We start from the raw sequence: 19,432 nt of genomic DNA, 5'->3' as shown, positions 1-19,432 counted from the left end.
TGTTCCATGTGATGAATGTGTGTGACAAGTGCTTGAGGGAGAGGACATTGGTGTCAGGTGGATGTCCCAATCCTCCCTGACTTCTGGCTCCAGGGGAACACTGCCACAAGACTGTGAGTGAGGAAGGGTGCTCAGTGGGAGAGGAGGACCTGCATTACAGGGAGTTGGTTAACTTCTTTCTAGTTAGACTTCCCACTGTTTAAGATAATGTGACACATTACCTGGAATCACAACTGCATTCAACAGTAGTACTGCTTTAATTTTTCATTTTCTCATATTTAGTGATGGGGGTTTCAAATATGAGTGTATGGATATTTTCCAGAGGCATAGACTTAAATTTGGGTTTGCAGAGGCTGAGTGAGCAGTGAGACAGAGATCAGAATGAGGTCACACCCACAAACCGGTGCACCCAGGTTTAAGTGTGGAGGTTGTTCCTTTCAATTCCAGTAGCCAATGGTGTGCTAAGGATGGCTTTGGAGAGCTTCAGAAGCTCTCTCCCACAGAAGCTCCACAGCCCCCTCCCCATACCCTCCATTAGTCTCCAAATAAGTGTACTTGCTAGGTAACACCAGTGACCTTGCAGGGCAGACTGAGCTCCCAGATGACCTCTGCAGCTTACCACCCACCATGTCACCGCCCTGTCCCTTCCCACAGGGACACTTCTGGGGGTGTCAGTGTTAGGAATGGTTCTGTGCAGAACCAGCCTCTTCCCGATTAGACAGGTGCAGGATAGTCATGCTTCAGGGTTGCCAGTCCTGGTCCAGGTGTGCCCGGCACCCTCTTCCCTTTGTAAACTTGTGCACGAGTGTGCTGGCACATCCATTCTGACAGACTGGCTGTTCAGACAGTGCTTCCTCCAAGCTGCCCTTCTTGGTGTGCTCTTATTTTTCATATTAGCAAACTGAGCTTTTCATTATTCCTTGTAGGTATTGAAAATGTTTTTAATTGTGAAATATACCATGGAACAAAAGAACATCTAAACATTATGCTAAGTGAAAAGAAACCAGTTGCAGAAGACTATATTATATTATCCTGTTTGTGTGAAGTATCTAGATTAGGGACAGAAAGTAAACTACTGGTTTCTTAGGGCTTGGGATGAGGGTTGGGAAGTTACAGGGTATAGGGATTCTTTTTGAGATGATGAAAAATGTTCTAAAATTGCCTGTGGTGATGGTGATGCATATCTGTGACTGTATCAGAAACCACCAAATCACCTGATGGATGGTTTATGTCTATATGTCATATATCATATGTGTCAAAAATGAAGGCAAAATAAAGATATTTTATGATAAATGAAAAAACATGTGCACAACTTCTCAGATGATACTAAAATGAACACTCATGTACTCAGCAACCAGAACCAAGTGGAGTATCATACAACCCAGAGGTCTCATTTTGCCCCTTCTGCCCCAGAGGTAACCACTGTCCTAAATGGTGTTAATGACAATGTGTGTTTGCATCCATCCCTCAACTAGGTATAGTTTAATTTTACCTATTGGTTAATTTTGTACATATGGATTCATACGGTACCTATTTTGTGACTACTTTTAAGCACTGTGGTTTAGATATATGTTGCCATAGATTATTCCTATTCACTGCTACATATAATTCCATTGTATGAAGAATACAATTCATGCACCCATTCTACCATTGATAGCATTTGAGTTGTTGGGTGCCATTATGGCCAGTACTGACATAAGCATACTTATATTTACCTCCTAATGCACACATGCAAGGATTTCTGTAGAAATATCCCTAGTAGCAGAATTGCTAGGCTATAGAGTCCATGCATTTTTATCAATGATAGATAATACCAAATAATTTTTTGTCAAGAAGATTGTGCCAGTTTATGTTCCCAGAAGCGAGAGGTGACAGTTACTGGTGTTCCATGTTTTCAACAACACTTGGTATTCTCAGGTTACTAATTTTTGCCAGTCTAGTGGGTATGAAACGGTATTTCAGTGTGTGCATTTTCCTGATGATCAGTGAGAATGAACATCTTTTGTATATGTCTTCCCATATTAGTTAGCATTTACTGCATAACAAACACCCCCAGAATGTAGAACCTTAAAATAACATCCATTTCATTTAGCCGACAATCCCGTGTGTTGGTTGAGATTACCAGCATAGCAGGAATGTCTGGGGACTCTCCATGTGGTTTCTTATCCTGCAGAAGGCTGAGTTGGGCTTTTCATGCGGTGAATGATAGGTTCTAATAAACAGCAAGAGGGGGCAGATGCCATTGTGCACTTTTTAAACATCTGCTTGCATTATAGTGTTGCTGTCTCATTGGCCAAAGCAAGCCACCAAGGCTAAGTTCAGTTTGGAAGAGAATTTTCCAAGGGCCTGGATCCAGGGAGACATGAATCCTGTTGGAGGACATTATTACACAACCCACCATAGTACCTACTTCCTGTATTTCTTTAGGATGTTGGTCTTTTATATTGCTGGTAGGAGTTCTTTATATAGTCTGGATACTAATTCTTTGATAGTTATCTGTGCTAATTTTGGATCAATAGAAATTCTTTTAATAAACAAGATCAACAAAATAATAATAATGGCATGTTTTCTGGGCTAAATTTGGAAAACATTACAGTGTAAAGTAAATACAGAAAAGTTATTTATCTCAAAGGAGGAACTAGAATCAAACTCCTAAAACTTAGTAATTTAACTTCTGTATCTGTTATAGCTTAGTAATCAGCTATTTTAAAAAGCTGCCTACATGGAGATTTAGGATTTTTAGGAATATTAAAGACCCAAGGGGAAATTAGTACTGGTTAGGTGGGACAAAAACTCAAATCAGTTACTTGTAATAAACTTAAATAAGTGCAACTCTTTTTGAAATTCTCTTTTTAGATTCTCTATATTAACCTTGTGTATTTAGTAATATACATATTGTACTCTACATAACTTGGTTTTCTTCCTAAAATTATCTTTTAAGACAATTTGATATACTCAGAAAAGTACAAAGTTTCTAAATATTTTGAAAAAAAATACATTGATGTATAAAAGGATGGATATTAAGATTTTAGACTTTGAGGGGCTCCTGGGTGGCTCAGTCGGTCAAGTGTCTGACTCTTGATTTTGGCTTAGGTCATGACCACATGATCTCATGGCTTGAGCCCCATTTCGGGGCTATCAGTGGAGAGCCTGCTCGAGATTCTCTTTCTCTTTCTCTGCCCCTCCCTTGCTCGCTTGATCTCTCTCTCAAAAATAAATAAACTTAAAAAATATTCTAGACTTTGAGTTCTCTTCCCCATGTTTTGCTTATTTAAAGCAAAAATACTCCCCAAACGCAAGATACCCCAAACACAAGATAAATATTTCACCATTATAACAAAAAAAAGACTGTTTGGGCTTAATCTAGAACTTTTACAGGGTCCAACAGAACCAGAGTTTATTTTTTCAGAGGAGTAGATAAGTGCAAACTCTCCAAATTTACTGCATTTGATGTTTACGAATGAAATGATTTCCTCATCCCCACAAGTGCTTTGTCTTCTTGAAAGGCTTCAGTTTTATCTTCTTTAGAGATGCCTCACTGTCCCAGTTTGCCTGGACCTGAGGAATTTCCTGGGACATGGGTGCTAAACCCTGGGAACATACCAGGCAAGTTGGAAGCTAGTTGGTCACCCTCTTCTTCACAAATTTCAGAAAGTAAAATTAATTGGTTTGGATTCATGCCCACATCTCTAGCCTTTAAATGTGCTTAACTTGCTTAATTTCCTTCTTTGATTATTTTTTTTTGCCCCCTAACACAAATCGTTCCTGCTGGAGGTGGAAATATTCAGGAAGCAGGGCCCCGGGACTGGCTGTGTGGAGTTGGCCTCGGGAGGGTGTGTGTTGCTCCAAAACGGGCTGGTGAGGGCTTTCCTTGTTGCCCAACACTGACAGTTCCCAGTGCTGTTCATTTTGTCACATAGGCAGCATAGTCGCATTGCCTACGTTCATGGTTTTCATGTTACAGCCACGATTTTAAAGCAGCATATTCTGATTTTTCTCACTTAATTTAGTAGTCTCTTGGTTTAGATTGCACTTGGGGCTGTGCTTAGAGTTTTGATAAAACTTAGTTGTATATGTGTCATTTTGGAAAGGACTGTTTGGAAAATAGGACATAGAACAGGTGGTTATAAAACCACCAGATCAAATAGAGATCATGATTTCTCTTTTATTTAGAGGCAAATGTTGCTATATAGGTTGACATATAAAGATATATAATATATAATTTAAGGAAATAATCAGGAAGTAGAGACTAGGGAATACGTATATGAGCATTTTTTCTTATGATGCATTTTCTTCATTCTAAAACTATTATATTGTTTAATTTCTGTCTTAACAGTTCCTAGATCTGCCCTATGATGTTGTGCAGCTTGTGCACTGCACAACTTGGAGTGGGGGGGCGGGCAACTGTTCACATTCCAGTTATCCTAGATTTGTCTTGAGAAAGGGATGCCTTTTCTGACTTGCATAAGAATGCTCCTGGGCAAATGGAAGCCAGCATGACTGCCCACTGACCCTCCCAGCAAAGGTACTTTACAGAACACACGAAAGAAATAAAATTTTTCTTCTGCTTACATTTTATAGCCTTCCCTACCCTCACTGTAGTACCTCATATCTCTGACCTGAGACAGTTGATTTGTTTTCTAGTTTTAACACATAGCAGCATAATGGTATAGAGCACAGAGCCAGGGGCCAGTGCTGCAGTGTTCTACCTGCACAATCCAGGGGAAGTTACTTGCCCTCTCTGTGCCTTACTTTCCTCATCTGTACAGTGTGGGTGGTTCCTTCCTCAGTGGGCCATTGGGTGGGTTAAATGAATGAATAGGGTAAAGCACTCGCAACTGTGAATAACATGTTGTATGTAAATGCCACAGCCTTGTTCAGCTTTGCCTCTGCATTGGTCTAATGCACAGCTGTGTTTAGTAAGACTGAATCTTTTTTTTTTTAAACCAATACATTTTTATTTAAGGAATTTTATGTGTGATTCCTTCTATAGCCAATCACCATAGTTCCTCAAAGTCAGAATCATAATCTTCAATACGGCCCTTTTAAAAGGAACTTTTTTTGTTCATCCATAGTTCACTGTCAGTCCAGAGCTCTTCAGTTTGGCTTCTTTGATCTCCACTTGAATATGGGCATACTTCAAAAATTCCCCATCTCTAATCTTTGGGATCTAGTTTCTTTATGTTAGGACCCTAGAAGTCAAATTGTAAGAAGTGCACTGATTGTCACTGATCTAGAATTGTTAGTCCTTGTTTCTAATATTAAAAAGTCTTGTTGCTTCCCCTCCATGGCTTGAGCCCAGCAGATGCTGTTATGGGTCTCACTGTCACCACGGCAATAAACTTGCTGTGATGGTAGCAAAATGTGTGTCTCAGTGTAGCCGCGTTAACAATCTCTGGACACCATGAGTGACAGTGCCCATTTCCATCTAGAATGAGGCTTTAGCAAGACTGCACCTTAAACTCTGATTAATAGGTAAGGGCACAGGTAGAGAAGTCATGACCTATTCCTTGACCGCATGAGAAGAAGGCCAGGTCAATAATCATTGTCTTTGTCTCTTTTCTTCTGGGATTTGCTTCTCCCTGTCTCAGCAGCACCCCTCCCCCCACCCCCCAGTGTGTGATTGTCTATTTATGTGCTGCTTCTCCTGTGAGATGGAGCCTCTTCTATGATGGAAGCTTAGATTTCCAGGACTTCGCCAGGTACATGGCAGGGGTTCAGGGACATTCAGCTTCAGCGAATGGATTGGGTCTCCTCTGGGATTTGGGAGGCACTGCCTCTCCAGGGCAGTATTTTCTCTCTGTGTCATAATTCTCGTGGTCAGGCCCAGCCAGGCGGCACTCACCACATACCCCATTCTGGTCTCAAAATCCAGAAAAGTGCTCCGGAAGGATATTGAACATCCGTGTGGGGCTCTGTAAGTATCATTTACATCAGAGCTTAGATGGCACTTTTGACCCTGAGTCAGAGTTGTGACCTAAGCAGGAGAGGAGGGTTCTTTATGAGGAGTTGTGCAAGCTCACAGTCCTCACAAGGCTAAAGGAGAGGCCGGCGTGCCTGTGCCATTATGTGTGTGTGCACACATGTAGTTCTTTCTTCGTGTGTGGGGTTTCTCTTACCTTATCAAATGTAGGCAGCAAGTTGAGGCCAAGAATGGTGTGTTCATTCCATTTTGGTGTTTCTCAGTGAGGTCACCATACCAGGATCCCAGTAGAGAGCTTCTCATTTATTGAATGAAACTTGGGTAAAGCTGTTCTAAGAACAGAGGGCATTGGGCATATTAATTTTTGTCAAGTTTGCCATTAGCAATGAATCTCCGGGTTGTTTTCATGTTAGTAGTCAGTATAAATATCTGTGAGGCTGTGAACACATTTAGAATTTCTAGTCAACTAACTAGAAAATCATCAGCCACAGAAGATACAAAATTAGCAAATACCTATCAAAATAAACTCGACAGTTCTTATCAGACATGCCATAACCTCTATAAATATGAGATGTCAAATGAGATGTACCTAAGAATTTGGTCAACTTTTAGAAACTGTTGGAGAGAACTTTCTGAGTTGTTTTAAGCAAAGGAATGATCAGAAGTGTAGAAGGCCCTCATAGTAGCTTTCAGTAAGTGCTGTCTGTGGCTGGGTCCAGAATCCCAGCTGGGGTGCGCCTTACTGATTTAATGAACATAATAACATGGAGCAAGCTGCCTGTTGCTTCTGCTTTTAATAGCAGAGGTTTTCAGAGAAATAAGCCAACTAAATTGGTTTTTCTTCTTGTCTCTTTAATTATCCCTGCTCCAGGCCAGTGAATCGAGGCATAGTGGTAGGAAGGGAGAGAATATCTTTATTTTCTTGCTGCAACCAATGGTATATACCCTTTACCCTTTGCTGTGTGTGCTTGTGCACAAACACACATACTCTCTGTCCACCCTCTCTCTCCTGATCACAAATGTGAGTGCATATTTTTTCACACCGGCTTTCTCACAAGCCTATAAATGCTGCTCTGGAGAGACTGAGGGTGTGGCCCGTGCTGCTGTGGCCTCAGTGCCTTTGCAGAGCACCCGCGTCCTCAGTGCATGTTCCCTGAGCTGAGAATGAGAGAAAAAGTAGGTTGACACCACACTGTGAAGACACTGCCAGTTCCGTGGAGCCCATTGCCCCACCAGTGCTGGCTCAGCATAATTCCAGGAATCCAAGCGGCCGCCGCTGCTGCAGGAGTCCTGAGGTGAGCTCCGAAGGCATTCTGACGTGCCAATTTAATGGGATTTTAATCTCATTAGGGATGCAGACGAAGCACTGTCATCGCTGGAAGGACAGTAAGTGATTCAGGCTCATGATTTATTTAAACATGGAGGAAAGGGCTCCCTTAGTGAAACAGGAAAGTATCTGAAGCGCAGATACTTTACGGTGCAGGCGCTGCCAGGTCCCTGGGTGTGGGTAGCCCAGGGACCCCTTGGATCTGGGTGTGTTGGGACTTTGAGAGCTTCCAGAGAATTTGTTTAGAGGATTGTGTCTTGGTTTTTATTGTTACTTTTCTTCTTAGTCTTGACGGCCTAAATTTTATCTCCTAAATAGTTTTTTCTTTTTCTCATTTTCTCTGGATGGAGTTAAGCTTTATTCAGTGAAAGGGAAAACTTCAAGCTGTTGATGAGTGAACCACTAGAGAAAACAGCAAAGGAGGATTTTATTTCAAGGTACCTTAGGTGCCGGAAGACAGACAGTGGCATCTCTTGTGTCCCATTGCCCCAGAGACCAGCTGCCATCCACTGACCGTATTTTTATGCGTATTCATGAAGGGAGATGGATGGAGCCTTGTAGGGAACCAGCAGCTCTTCTCGGTGGCAAGGCTTTAAACTACCTCTTCCCTTCACACTGCCCAGCTTGACCTCCACTGCACCTGAGTCCTCTCGGAATGTGCCCATCCACTTAGTGGCAGCCTCAACACCACCAGAATCCCTCTTGTCCACTCCAAAGTCTCTGTTCACATCCTGGGAAAATGCCCATTGGGCCAGGAGTTGTGTTTTTTTTTTTTTTTTTTTTTTTTGTGCCACGTGGGCACAAAGATAAGTCCTTTTTGGAGAGGCTAAATCAAGCCATTCAGTCCATCATGTGACAAGGAAATAATAAATCAACTGTCTGCTTTTCAACTCTGTGGGCTTCACAAGAAGAAAGAAAGGAAGCAGCCTTGAGGCCTCCCTGTAAGGGCAGCTGCCCTGTGTCTGTGCAGTGCCCACAGGGAGGGGGCAGGACCAGCCTATGTCTGGGCTGGAGGTGGTTTGCTGGGGGCAGTCGGGGAGGGGTGGCCTGAGGGGAGCAAAGCTAGTGTTACTTTCTTCCTTGAGTTGTCTGGGGCCAGGATGGTTCTGCCTGCCACTAGCTTCCTAAAGAAAGTTCTCTCTCGTTCTCCATGCATGGTGTGTACTCTGTAAAGTTTCTGGCATGTTATCCATTTCCTGAATTACACAGCTAGAGCTTCCCCTATCTCAGTTTCCCAAAAAAGCAAGTAACCCAAGTGCAGAAACCCAGACTAAGAATATGTTTTATGTAAAGGAGACAGAGACGAAGTTCAGGTGGAGATTGTATTGGAAACTCCTTTTCCCAGATGAGTCCCCATAAACAACGGCATGCTGCATCCTGAAACCAGGGTCAGGGCTGTCCCCAGGCCCAATGTGAAGCCCATCACCTTGGCTTTTGTGCCAACCATTTTGGGAGACTTTTCCCCCTTTGGTTGGCACCATGCTTGTGCACACACACATACATGTGAGTACTTTCTCTTTTGTGGCTCAAGCAGCCTTGCTGTCCCTGGACCCCAGGAATCTGCTTGCCCTTTGGAAACAGGCTTCTTATAAAGACTTTCAGATTGAGGGAAAGGGAAAGACCCTGGTGCTGATTTGGCTCAACTGTTAGAAACACCAAGGAGCTGCTGGCTAGTAAGACTTTAGCCGTCAACCTATACTTATATAAGGATAAATTTACCTTAATGACCCCTAGAAACAAATACATAGTGCCAAGACTTCCAGGCATCCTTTGCAGGGGGTGAAATGAATGTTTACTGAAGGGATATTATTTGGGCAGGTCAGTATGACAACCAGAGGAGATTGTGCTCAAATTTTCAAGAGCAAGAAGCTGACAAGTCAAGAGGACTGCTAAATCTAGTGAACCAAGGTTTCAGTGAGGGTCTCTGGAAACTGAGAGCCTGAAGGCTTTCTATTCCTTCTGGGTATTGGGGAAGCTTCCTCCTGCCCTCAGCTCACTGCTGTCAAGGCCAGGCTGACTCTATGAGCTGGCGAGAACCGTGTGCTGCTGAGGGACGCAGGCATGGTGTCACGACTCCAGTCCTCACTGGTAGTCCTGTCCAGCACAGGTGACTAGCTGTCTCTGCAGTCATGGCAATTCCTGTAGCCTAGTTTCCTGTGTTGGGATGTGGAGCAGACCACCACATGTGATCCTGTTCTGATGCAGCTGGTTGCCTCCTGCCTCTGGGAGCCCTACTCTGGCTAAGCTGTGGTGGCTGAGCTGTGACTGTCAGAAGGTCCTGGTTTGTCCAAATGCAAGACTGTACACAGTGATTTAAACCAGCAAGCTGTTCTTATGTTTGCTACTCTTAGTATGGGTACTCCCAGGTCAGAGCAGGCACATGACCAGGCTTGGCGGCCTAGACTGGGCTGGGGGTTGGTGAAGGCATCTTCTGAGCTCTGACTGCCTGTGGGGAGCTGCTCTCATAGAGCTAATTGGCTGTGCTATTCAACCACCATATCCTGTGGTTGGGGTTTTGCCTTTAAGAACAAATTGCAGAGAGACTGTCTTTTAGGCCACTGCTTTCCCTGATTCTGTCCATCCCATGCTCACCATGCCCTTCTACCTGGGTGGCCAGGGGAGGATGGCTCTGCATCCACCTTCGGGTAAAGGCAGCTTTCAGAAGGGAGAGACAGCTTTGGGCTAGCAGGGGATCTGGTTTTCATGTGACTTCATCATGAGATTTTTGATACACACCTGCTGTCAGATCGTAAATGATAGACGCGACATACCCATGCAGTTCAAGCTAAATCACAAAAGCTGGGTCAGGGGATTCATAAGGCTCAATTCTCAAATAGTGTGTTTGTGCTTCTATAGCCTCTGGGGTCTGACAGAGGAGGCTCTTGGGCCCTGAGATAATGTTGTGGCTGGTTCAGAGCCTGCAGACAGAGGCCTGGCTCTGACACCCTCTGGGACCACCACTCAGAGCTGTGTTTGTGTTGCGGGGAGTCTTAAAAACCCACAAAGAAGGCAGGCTGGGGTTCCTGTGGGTTCTCTGTTATGATTCCCCTGTGCAGTATGACACAGTGATACATTGGCCAAGCTACGATATCCTAAGAGAGTGTTCACAGAGCACTTTTTCTCACAATGCCCTGGAGTTACCATGTTTCAGAGGCACTTTATGTGGGAGAAGTTGGTGGCAGGGAGGAGAATATGAGCTAAATTAAAATAGAATGATTTCTATACTTGCTCTTTCTGCCTACAGAAGAATTTTTTTCTTTGATTTTGTTCATTTCACTTTTGTTACATGGAGGGTTCAAATAGATGACTGTCCAAGGGGCTATGTATCAAAATGGGGCCTCCCTTGATGTCTGTGTTAGGGCTACATGCCTGGCTCTGTGTGCTTCTAGTATTTGGGCAGTGTCAGGCTGAGGGACGGAGGGCAGTGGGCACTGCCTGAGCCCTGTATGTGATATACCAAGAGGAGCAGGGACCCAGGCTGAGGCATCTGTGTTCTTGGATGCCTTGAGAGCTTTCTCTGCTTATATTCTCTCCTGCACCTACCCCAGCCAGAGAGATCCTTCGCAAGTGGTACCCTGAATGTTTTTTTGGTAGAGAGATGCTTGCAATGTTGACCTCAGCCTAAAGCAGAGGGGTTCTTTAGAGTCTTTTCATTTTCTAAATTCTTAGCACATCTTGGTAGTAAATGCATTCCTGCGGCTTTCCTGGTGGTTATTTATAAACTTGCAGTGCACTAACTAGGCTTGACAACCCTGTCACTTAGCCTTGTCCCTGGTGGAAAAACCATGCAAACTGTCGCCTGAACTCCAGGGCTGGTGCACAGTCTCTGCTGACCCTTGGCTTGGATGCCAGGTGTGGAGAATGAGGGGGTATGTGACCTTGGTCAGGGGGCTGAGTGGGCCCCATTGAGGGACCCAGGTGAAGGGTCAGTATGCTGTGGGACCAGGTGGGATCTAGTAATGGGCAGGGCAGCTGGTGGGTAAGCCATCCCACACACCCCGGGATGGCAGGTCATGAGACAGAACTCTGAGGCAGCTGCAGCCAGGCTGTCACAGTGGAAGGGTGCAGGAATAGGCACACCCACCCGAGGGGCCAGTGCCGCAGGCAGCTCTGATCCTCCTCGCACAGGCTCTGAGGAGAGAGTGGGCAGCACAGAGCCTTGTGCTTCTCTGGGAAGCTGGAAAGGTAAACTCCCCTGTGTTTTCTGGGGGAGTCAGAACCAGAAGAGCTTCTGTGGGCTCCTGGGAGGGAAGGAGTGGGTATCCTGCTGTCACCACTCACATGTGTCTGATGCTATGAAGTTCAGAAGGCACTTTCAGGGAAGTTCCTTCATTCTTCACACTGCCCCATGGAGCCTTGTGTGGGTCATTATTGCTCTGCCTCTGAGGGCAGAGCCCTGGGCCCAGGTGCCCCCAGGAGGCACTGGTTCCAGGTCCATGTCCTCTGGGAACAGAGAGCAATCCAGGCAGAGCAGATGGTGCCAGCTTTCATTGGCTCAGGGGCCTGGTAGGGACTGTGGTGGAAGAGTGCCAGCCTCCGAACCTGCGTATCTGGGCTTAGCCTCAGCTCCGTGCTCTTGCAGTTGAGCTCGGTGGTTTTTTTGTGTTTTTTTTAAATGTTTATTTATTTTTGAGAGAGAGAGGGAGACAGAGTGTGAGTGGGGAGGGGTAGAGAGAGAGGGAGACACAGAATCTGAAGCAGGCTCCAGGCTCTGAGCTGTCAGCACAGAGCCCAAACCGGGCTCAAACTCACAAACCATGAAATCATGACCTGAGCCGAAGTCTGATGCTTGACAGACTGAGCCATCCAGGTGCCCTCCCCTTAAAAAAAATTTTTTTTAACATTTAGAGCTTGGTATTTTCATCTGTGAAGTGGGTACGAGGACATCTTTCACGTAAAGTTCTGACCCATAGGAGAACTGATGGGTCATTTAGGGACAAAGGAAGCACATGGGAGAAGCTGCCCGCAGCCATCCATAGGGTAGGGAACAGGGAGGAGGGCAACAGCATAGGACTTGGCCTGGGATGGCTTACACGTGCCCAGTAGCCTTGTACAGTGTGGGGCACTGCACCATGCAGGCCTTCAGACATTCTCTGCTCTGTTACACAGATCTGGGAGTCAAGCCCGGGGAGCAGTCTTTCATTTGGAGTGCTGTAGATAGAGGGACAGAACCCCTTGCTGATGGTTCTTCCTGCCATGTAGAACAAAGCACTGATGAAGAGGTGAGAAGAGGTGATTGTCCCCTTTCTGGGCTCAGGGAAGCCTGCATGCTAGCATTTTGCTGAACAGCAGGAAGCAGGAGTGCTCATCAGTTGTGAAGATGGCATTTCGTTTGTTTTCATTGTAGTGGAAGCAGAGCGCAGTAAAATGAGTCAGGAGGGGTCTTCATTTGGCCAAGGCACATACCTATAATCCCTGCTGCCTCCTAGCCACAGTAAGCAGCTGGAAAGCAGGACAACACCAGCAGATGCTTACAAAAGGGGAGGGATATTCAGGTAGAAGTGCGTGGAATTGCAAGAAGTCTTATCTGGCCTTTGACAGTGTATGCGCTGGTGAACCCCCACCCCGGCTGAGCAAGTCAAGTTAGGACCCTGCTGAGTGGGCAGGAAGCCCCTTTGTAACATACCTTTGCTCATCACACATGACAAAATCCGTGTGCTTCCTTCCTTCCCTCCCTATTTTATTTAGAGATGCAGGTCACTCAGACTGGCTGTGTGGATGTGTGTGCATCCCCCACAGATGGAGGGTTTCTTTCCATTCAGCCTGAGGAAGTCATGTCTGTGTTGTTTGGCTTTACGCCCATTGACTGAAATCCACGCTACATCACACAGACCTATACTGCTGGAAACCTCTGTGAGGAAGGGGGAAGTCCACTGTGAGTGGGTGATGCTATAACAGGAAAAACATATATCACTGGATGGAGTCAGTCCTCCACCTGGAGCTCAGGCCAGCTTCAGTGTGGCAGGCATAGGAGGGGTGCAAGAGCAGGCCTGGGCAACGAATGACACCTATTAGTGTATGGCTGGGCTTGGATTCAGGAAGCGGCCTGTGGGATTGTGCCCCCACCCCATAGTGACCCTGCACAGATGTCTTGTGAGGTAGCCCACCTGGCTTTCAAGGAACACCCAGAGAGTGGCTGGGGGCCTCTGGTTTTCTCTGCCTGTGACAGATGCACAGTGTGTTTCTCTTTGAGCTTCCTGAGCAGAGCAAAGACTGCAATAAGTTAAATGCTAGTGAAGCCCTGGGTGAGGCCACTGGTCATGGTCCATCTGTCTACCCTCATGTAGGACCAGGAGTTGAGAGCTTCCTGTCTAGGGTGAGAATTAGTGACTGTCCTCCTCACACAGTTACCCCATGTTTCAGAACGGTTCTATAGCGTCACTCTGTTGCATCTTTAGACATCTCCATGGGAGGCGGGTGGATGATCCCCATCCTACAGAAGGGGGAAGGAGCCCAGCAAGATAGCACTCTGCCCAAGTGCTGGATTCAGTGTGTGGTGGTACAGGGACTCTGGACAGAACTAAGGTGTATTTCCCTTGAGAGTATTATGGGATAAGAAATAAAACAGAACTCCAAGCTCTAATAATTCCATCTGTAAACTCTGTCTGGACAACACACTAATTTGTAACTATTTCTTCCTGAGTACCTGTGACACTACTAACTAACTGGGAAGTTCACTTGCCAGTGAAAATATATGTCCTTGTAACATCTATTTAAAAACCTTGTTTACTCCAAGACTGTTCAGAGTTCTCAAGTATTCCCCTCCCATTTCTTCCCTAGATTTTAGTTGCCTTGAGGGCAAAGAAACTGTTGCCCTTTACATGTTGAGATCTCCCAAACACTACTGTGATTCTATCACAGCCCTGCCTGCAGAGGATAAGAAATCCCCTTTTTATAAAAGTGCATGTTATTTTGTGCATTTAGTAGTTACTAGTCTTGTTTAAGTGGGACATGTAGTTAAAGTGTGGCTCATTGAGAATCAGTTAAATGGCAGGCATTCCCAGGCCTTGCTTATGGACTCATACAGTGTCTGGGAGCTGGGAGCACCCTGAAGACCAGATCCTCTAACCCTTTACTTACAGTGGAGAAACTGAGGCCTCAAAGGGCCACTGGGTCTGCACTTCCTTTGTTATATTCTCCGGGCTGTACTGACACAAGAGACATTCTGACACGTGACGTGGATTAAAAATCCTTCAATGAGTATGCAGCATTTTATTCTATTCGATCAGGAGAAAAGGCCACAGGGCTATAAGAACCAGGTCCCCCAGCAGGGCAGAGCACAGCAAGAGCAGGAGGAAGTGAGCCAGGGATCCTCCCTGACAGGCTAACAAGAATGCACAAGCCTAAGGAGCCTCTGGACCTCGGTGAGGAAAGGTGAGGAAAGTGCTAAGGTCTTTCCTGCTGAGGTTACAGTTGTATTTTTTTAAACAAAGTCTTAAAGAAGACCATCATCATTAAGATTCTGCATTTAGATATCTCAGGCTTGAAAACTTACAGGGAAACTGCTTGCCTAATGGGTTTTGTAAATGTGAGGGATCAGTGTCTCAGATGACCATTATTCAGAAGCACCAGATAGACATTATAATGAGGACCAGGAGCTCCTCACAGCACATGGGTCAGCCCAGCCTGATTGCAGAAGCTCGGAGGTCAGTCATCACACCCTGCTTTGATGCCCCAGTGGCCTCTTATGGCTCCCCACTCTCTGTAGACGGGTGAACCTATCTAGGTCCTTCCCTTGCAGCCTGGGATCCGAGGCTGATTCATGTCTCATCACTGCAGAGATTTGTAAAGAGTAATTAAATGGCTGGAATATGGAGACTTAAAAAAAAAGCCTCTTGTGGGTTAAAGTGCTGAAGCATGGAAAGATTCATTCTCTCTCTCTTTTTTTTTTTTTTTACATGAGGAGCTAAGTAGAGACCTTGCTCAGGGTTTTCACTGCCTGAGCAAAGTGGGTTGATAGGCTTAGTTCATTCTCCCTGGAAAGCTTCCCAGGGAGGAGACTGTGCTAGAAGGGGCTGTCAGCTGTGCCATGTCAGGCCCTGGTCAGGAGGATTTAGGAGCCTCACGTGGTCTGTGACATGCATCCTCTGAGTCTGTTAGTGCTCCCCCATCTGCCTCAACACAGCTGTCCCCTGAGTCTGTGAGTGCTCCCTGTCTCCCTTGACATCATCCCTATGTGTCCCACTAGGCTTTCCAGTGATCTGGTGCCCATACCATGGAGTAAGCAGTCGGTATCAGTAGACCCAGATGATTTTGTTAGAGACTCAATTTTTATACATGAATAGGTATATTTTTTAAGAGTTTATTTGCTATCAGAATGCCTCATGTAAAAAGCCCACCAAGATTCCAGGAACCAAGAGAAAGAGCTAGAGCTTGTTAGCTAGGAATGGCTTTGACATACTAGAAAATGTGCTTTTGGCCCAATTGAGACATACCTTGGCCCTATCCTGGTGAGTGGACTGGATATTTCTGCTTTCTGGGATAACTCAGGTCAGCTCCCCACTGAAGCAGGGAGAAGATTCTCCAGAAAAGAGAAGTTCATTGTCCTCCCCCTCCCCAAAGCGGCACTCGTCATGGCTGCAGGTAGATTGCCTCTGTGGTCACTCTGGCAGTAAGTAGAACTCTAGCACCCAGGGCTGTTCAGATTAAATATTCACTGTCTTCCTCAACCCAGCATGACATTCAGAGGCATGGACATGGTCTGCATGTGTTTGTAGCATGTGGCAAACCCTTGCCTCTTACCTGTAGCACCGGATGTTGTCTGGACTGGGTTGTCAGACCTTCTCCCCTTACCCTCCAGGCTCATCACTTTGCAGATTTCTCCTGTGTGGGCTTGCTCACTTGGCCTGTTTGCTATGTGCTAAGAGCTAGCAGGTAGAGCTGCAGTGCAGGAGGAGACCTTCGGTGATCCCTAGACTTCACTGGTATCCTGAGAGCTCATTCTTCCCTCCTTGTTGACATTTGGGAGACATGCTGTGCTCCAGTGTGTGGTGTGGTCATCCAGCCCAGATTCCAAAACTTACATGTATGTATACCCAAGCCCACCAACTTAGGACAAAAACAAACCTCACCCAGAACCCTGATTTCACTCAGCCTATCTTTAGAGGTCAGGGCCCATCTTGGGGGAGAAACAGGAAGGTGATGCTGATGACTGAGTGGTGTTTGTGGGCTTACTGCTTCGTGTCCGGCCTTGTCCTAGGTGTTCTTATCTGTGAAGTGGCATGGTCACTGACCTCCATTGCCAGGATGCTGATGCCCAGGGAGGTGGCATCCCTGCTCAGAAGTGTCAGATCACAGTCCCTGATTCAGAGCCTGTGCTTTCTCTAGGAATGGGTGTGACTGTCCTGCAGGGAGCCTTTGGTCCTCTTCCCTAAGACAGCAGGGCCCCCACCACTGCATTTGGAAACCCTCTGCAGAGACTGCTGAGTGCCCAGACCAGCGCCCACCTGGTCCGGCAGAATGGACCTCACCTCTACCCCTTCTGACAAGGCACTGGTGCCAGTGCCCAAAGTGGCCTTGTGGCCTTGTCCTCAATGCAGTGTCCCTGGGTCACTGAGAGATGGCACCAGCAAGCATGGGGTTTTACAGTGTTGCATGGTGGCTGCCACATGCCCTGGCTTTCCAACTGTCACCTACTTCGAGTTATGAGTGGAGTTTTGGGCAGTTCTTGTCAGGAAAAACTAGCTTGAAATAGATTAATCCTAGGTTTTGTTTCCCCAGTCTTTTAGCATAGATAGGAATCTTCTTGTAGATCTGGAAGTCACCCCCAGCAGCTTGCTGGTGGATGCATGCAGGCTTTCCATAGCTGCACCGTCTCTTGAGTGGCCAAGAGGACAAATGTCATTGCCTACACTAGGGGACCCACATGTCACAGTTCCACCTGTGCCTTTCTTCTGTCCTCTTGGACATCACAGAAATCATCAGGCATGGGCAGACACACACATCACATCATCACACATACACACACACACACACACACACACACACTCCACATCACATATACCCATACCACACACACATAAACACATATACACACCACATACCACACACACACCCCCACACCACACACATAGACACACCACACATGCACCATACACACACACATATATACACCACACACACAAAAACATACCGCATATCACACACATACACCACACATATGTATACACACCACACACACACATACACATATATACACATATACACACACCACACACATGTATACACACCATACACACTACACACAAATACACACCACACACCACATGTATTCACACATCACACACAGACTATCACACACATGTGTGCACACACACCACATACACCACACACACACATACACCACATACAAATACACATCACACATATTCACACACCACACACAATCACACACATGTGTGTATACACACACACCACACACCACACATATTCACACACACAGTTCATCGCACACATGTGCACATACACACCACACCACACATATTCACATATCATACACAGTCCATTGCACACACATGTGCACACACACCCCACTCTGTCCAGCACCCTGGCACCAACTCCCTTGGCACATGCTGTGGCACTTGACAAAACACCCTTGCTGAATTCTGCTCCCTGCATCTCAGGTGCCTGAGTTATCATCAGAATCGCCAGGCTTTCATTGTTAGAGTTGTGCCTCCTTTCGCCATTTCTTCAGTGTCAGTGGTCACTGTTGGGTGAGGCCCTGTCCTGAGATAGTAGGCAGTGGACATGGGAGGGGGTGGTTTGAAACGGGAGAAGGGTGGGCCTCCTGGGCAGAGGTTATGGCCAGTCCATGGAGCCTCTGCTTGCAGGGCCTGGAGTGCAAACAGCATCCCCCACAGCCCCTGCCCTCTCATGACCTCAGCCAGCCCCGCTTCCATCCCAGCCCTTCCACCGTCTTCCCTCCTCCCAGTGGAGATGGGCTTGGTGAGCCCCCGACTGCCCACCCAGACATCATCTCAGACATTGAGACGAGCTGCTTGCTGCCTGACTCGGAACTGATGGGTGTAGGCAAAAGCACTGGGACATTCCCAGACTCCCTTGTTTGGTGGGTGCTCACTTAACCTGAGACTGAACCTTTCTGCTAGTCACTCACACTAGTCATTCACACTTCACTTGGGGCTTTAGTCAGCCTGGGGAGAAATTACAGCTCAGGCTCCCAGAGGCTGAGACTAGGAAGCCTGGTGCTTCTCCCTCAGGCTCCGCATTTAGTTGAGGCTCAGTAGATAAACGATGGGCGAATTTGTTTAATGAATGAAGTCTCAAGGCCAATGCTACACTTAGTTATAAGCTCTCAAGGTAGAATTTAGAACCCAGGGTGCTCAGGCTGCCAGTGGGAAGTCAGGAGTCTTGTTGGTGGTGAATTTTATAAAGGAGATGATGTAGGCATGCACAATGAGCCTGCGGGTACTGGGTGCCTCCTATGTGCTTTCTGTGCCTGACATGTCCAGTGCCCTTCCCAGCCTCCCCAGGTCAGCATTATTACCCCACTCTGTGGATGAGAAACTGAGGCACAGGGAGGTTGAGGAGCTTGCTGAGAGCCATACAGCCTGGGCTGGAGCAACCCAGCTTGGGTTGCTTGGACTGTGGCTCCTGTGGCTTTTTGAAATGGGGTTGCTTATGTTTTCTTGTTTTTGAAAAGTATGAGTTAAGAAAGCTCTGAGGATTGTTGGTGGAAAGAAGGGGTGGAGAGGGGCTATGTGTTAGGATTTAAAGTCCCCAGGCAGAAAGAAATGGAGGCAAGGACCTATGGCAGCTAACAGAAGTGCTTACCAGCTGCCCAAAAGCAATCACTTGAAAAGCCAACAAAATACAGCAAAATTGGAGAAAAGTGGACTTTCCCTAATCACTCTTTCTCTTCACATAAATAAAATATCTAAAAGTGAGATGGTGGAAGCAAACACTATAATTCTAAGTATCAGCCAGATATTCACGTTGAGCCCCATACCCTGTACCTTGTAATGGCAGAGATGTCCCAGTGCAGGGACTTGGGTGCTTCGTCTGTGAAATGAGAAGTTATTTGAGGCCAGTGGCCTGGCCCAGGGTCCCTGAAAGCCCAGGTCCCATTAAAGGCAGTGAGGGTGCCTACTCTCCTATATGATGTACATGGGGCCAGGGAAGTCTGCATTTGCTGCAGTGAGGCGGCTGACCCTGACACAGAAGGT

The 19,432-nt window shown here is 46.4% G+C and overlaps 1 protein-coding gene and 1 non-coding gene across 3 annotated transcripts in view; one reads left to right on the top strand and one right to left on the bottom strand.

The window, feature by feature from the left end:
• Nucleotides 1-19,432, top strand: part of SH3RF3 (SH3 domain containing ring finger 3) — a 372,049-nt gene that overhangs the window by 108,400 nt on the left and 244,217 nt on the right. The window lies entirely within an intron of this gene.
• On the bottom strand, nt 5,307-5,441 carry LOC122237530. Its single transcript, XR_006216131.1, has one exon. It is a non-coding gene; the product is annotated as a small nucleolar RNA SNORA1 (small nucleolar RNA).

Source organism: Panthera tigris, chromosome A3 (assembly GCF_018350195.1).
Source record: "Panthera tigris isolate Pti1 chromosome A3, P.tigris_Pti1_mat1.1, whole genome shotgun sequence".
In the NCBI taxonomy this organism is placed as follows: domain Eukaryota; kingdom Metazoa; phylum Chordata; class Mammalia; order Carnivora; family Felidae; genus Panthera; species Panthera tigris.
This window is presented reverse-complemented; position numbering and strand designations above follow the sequence as displayed.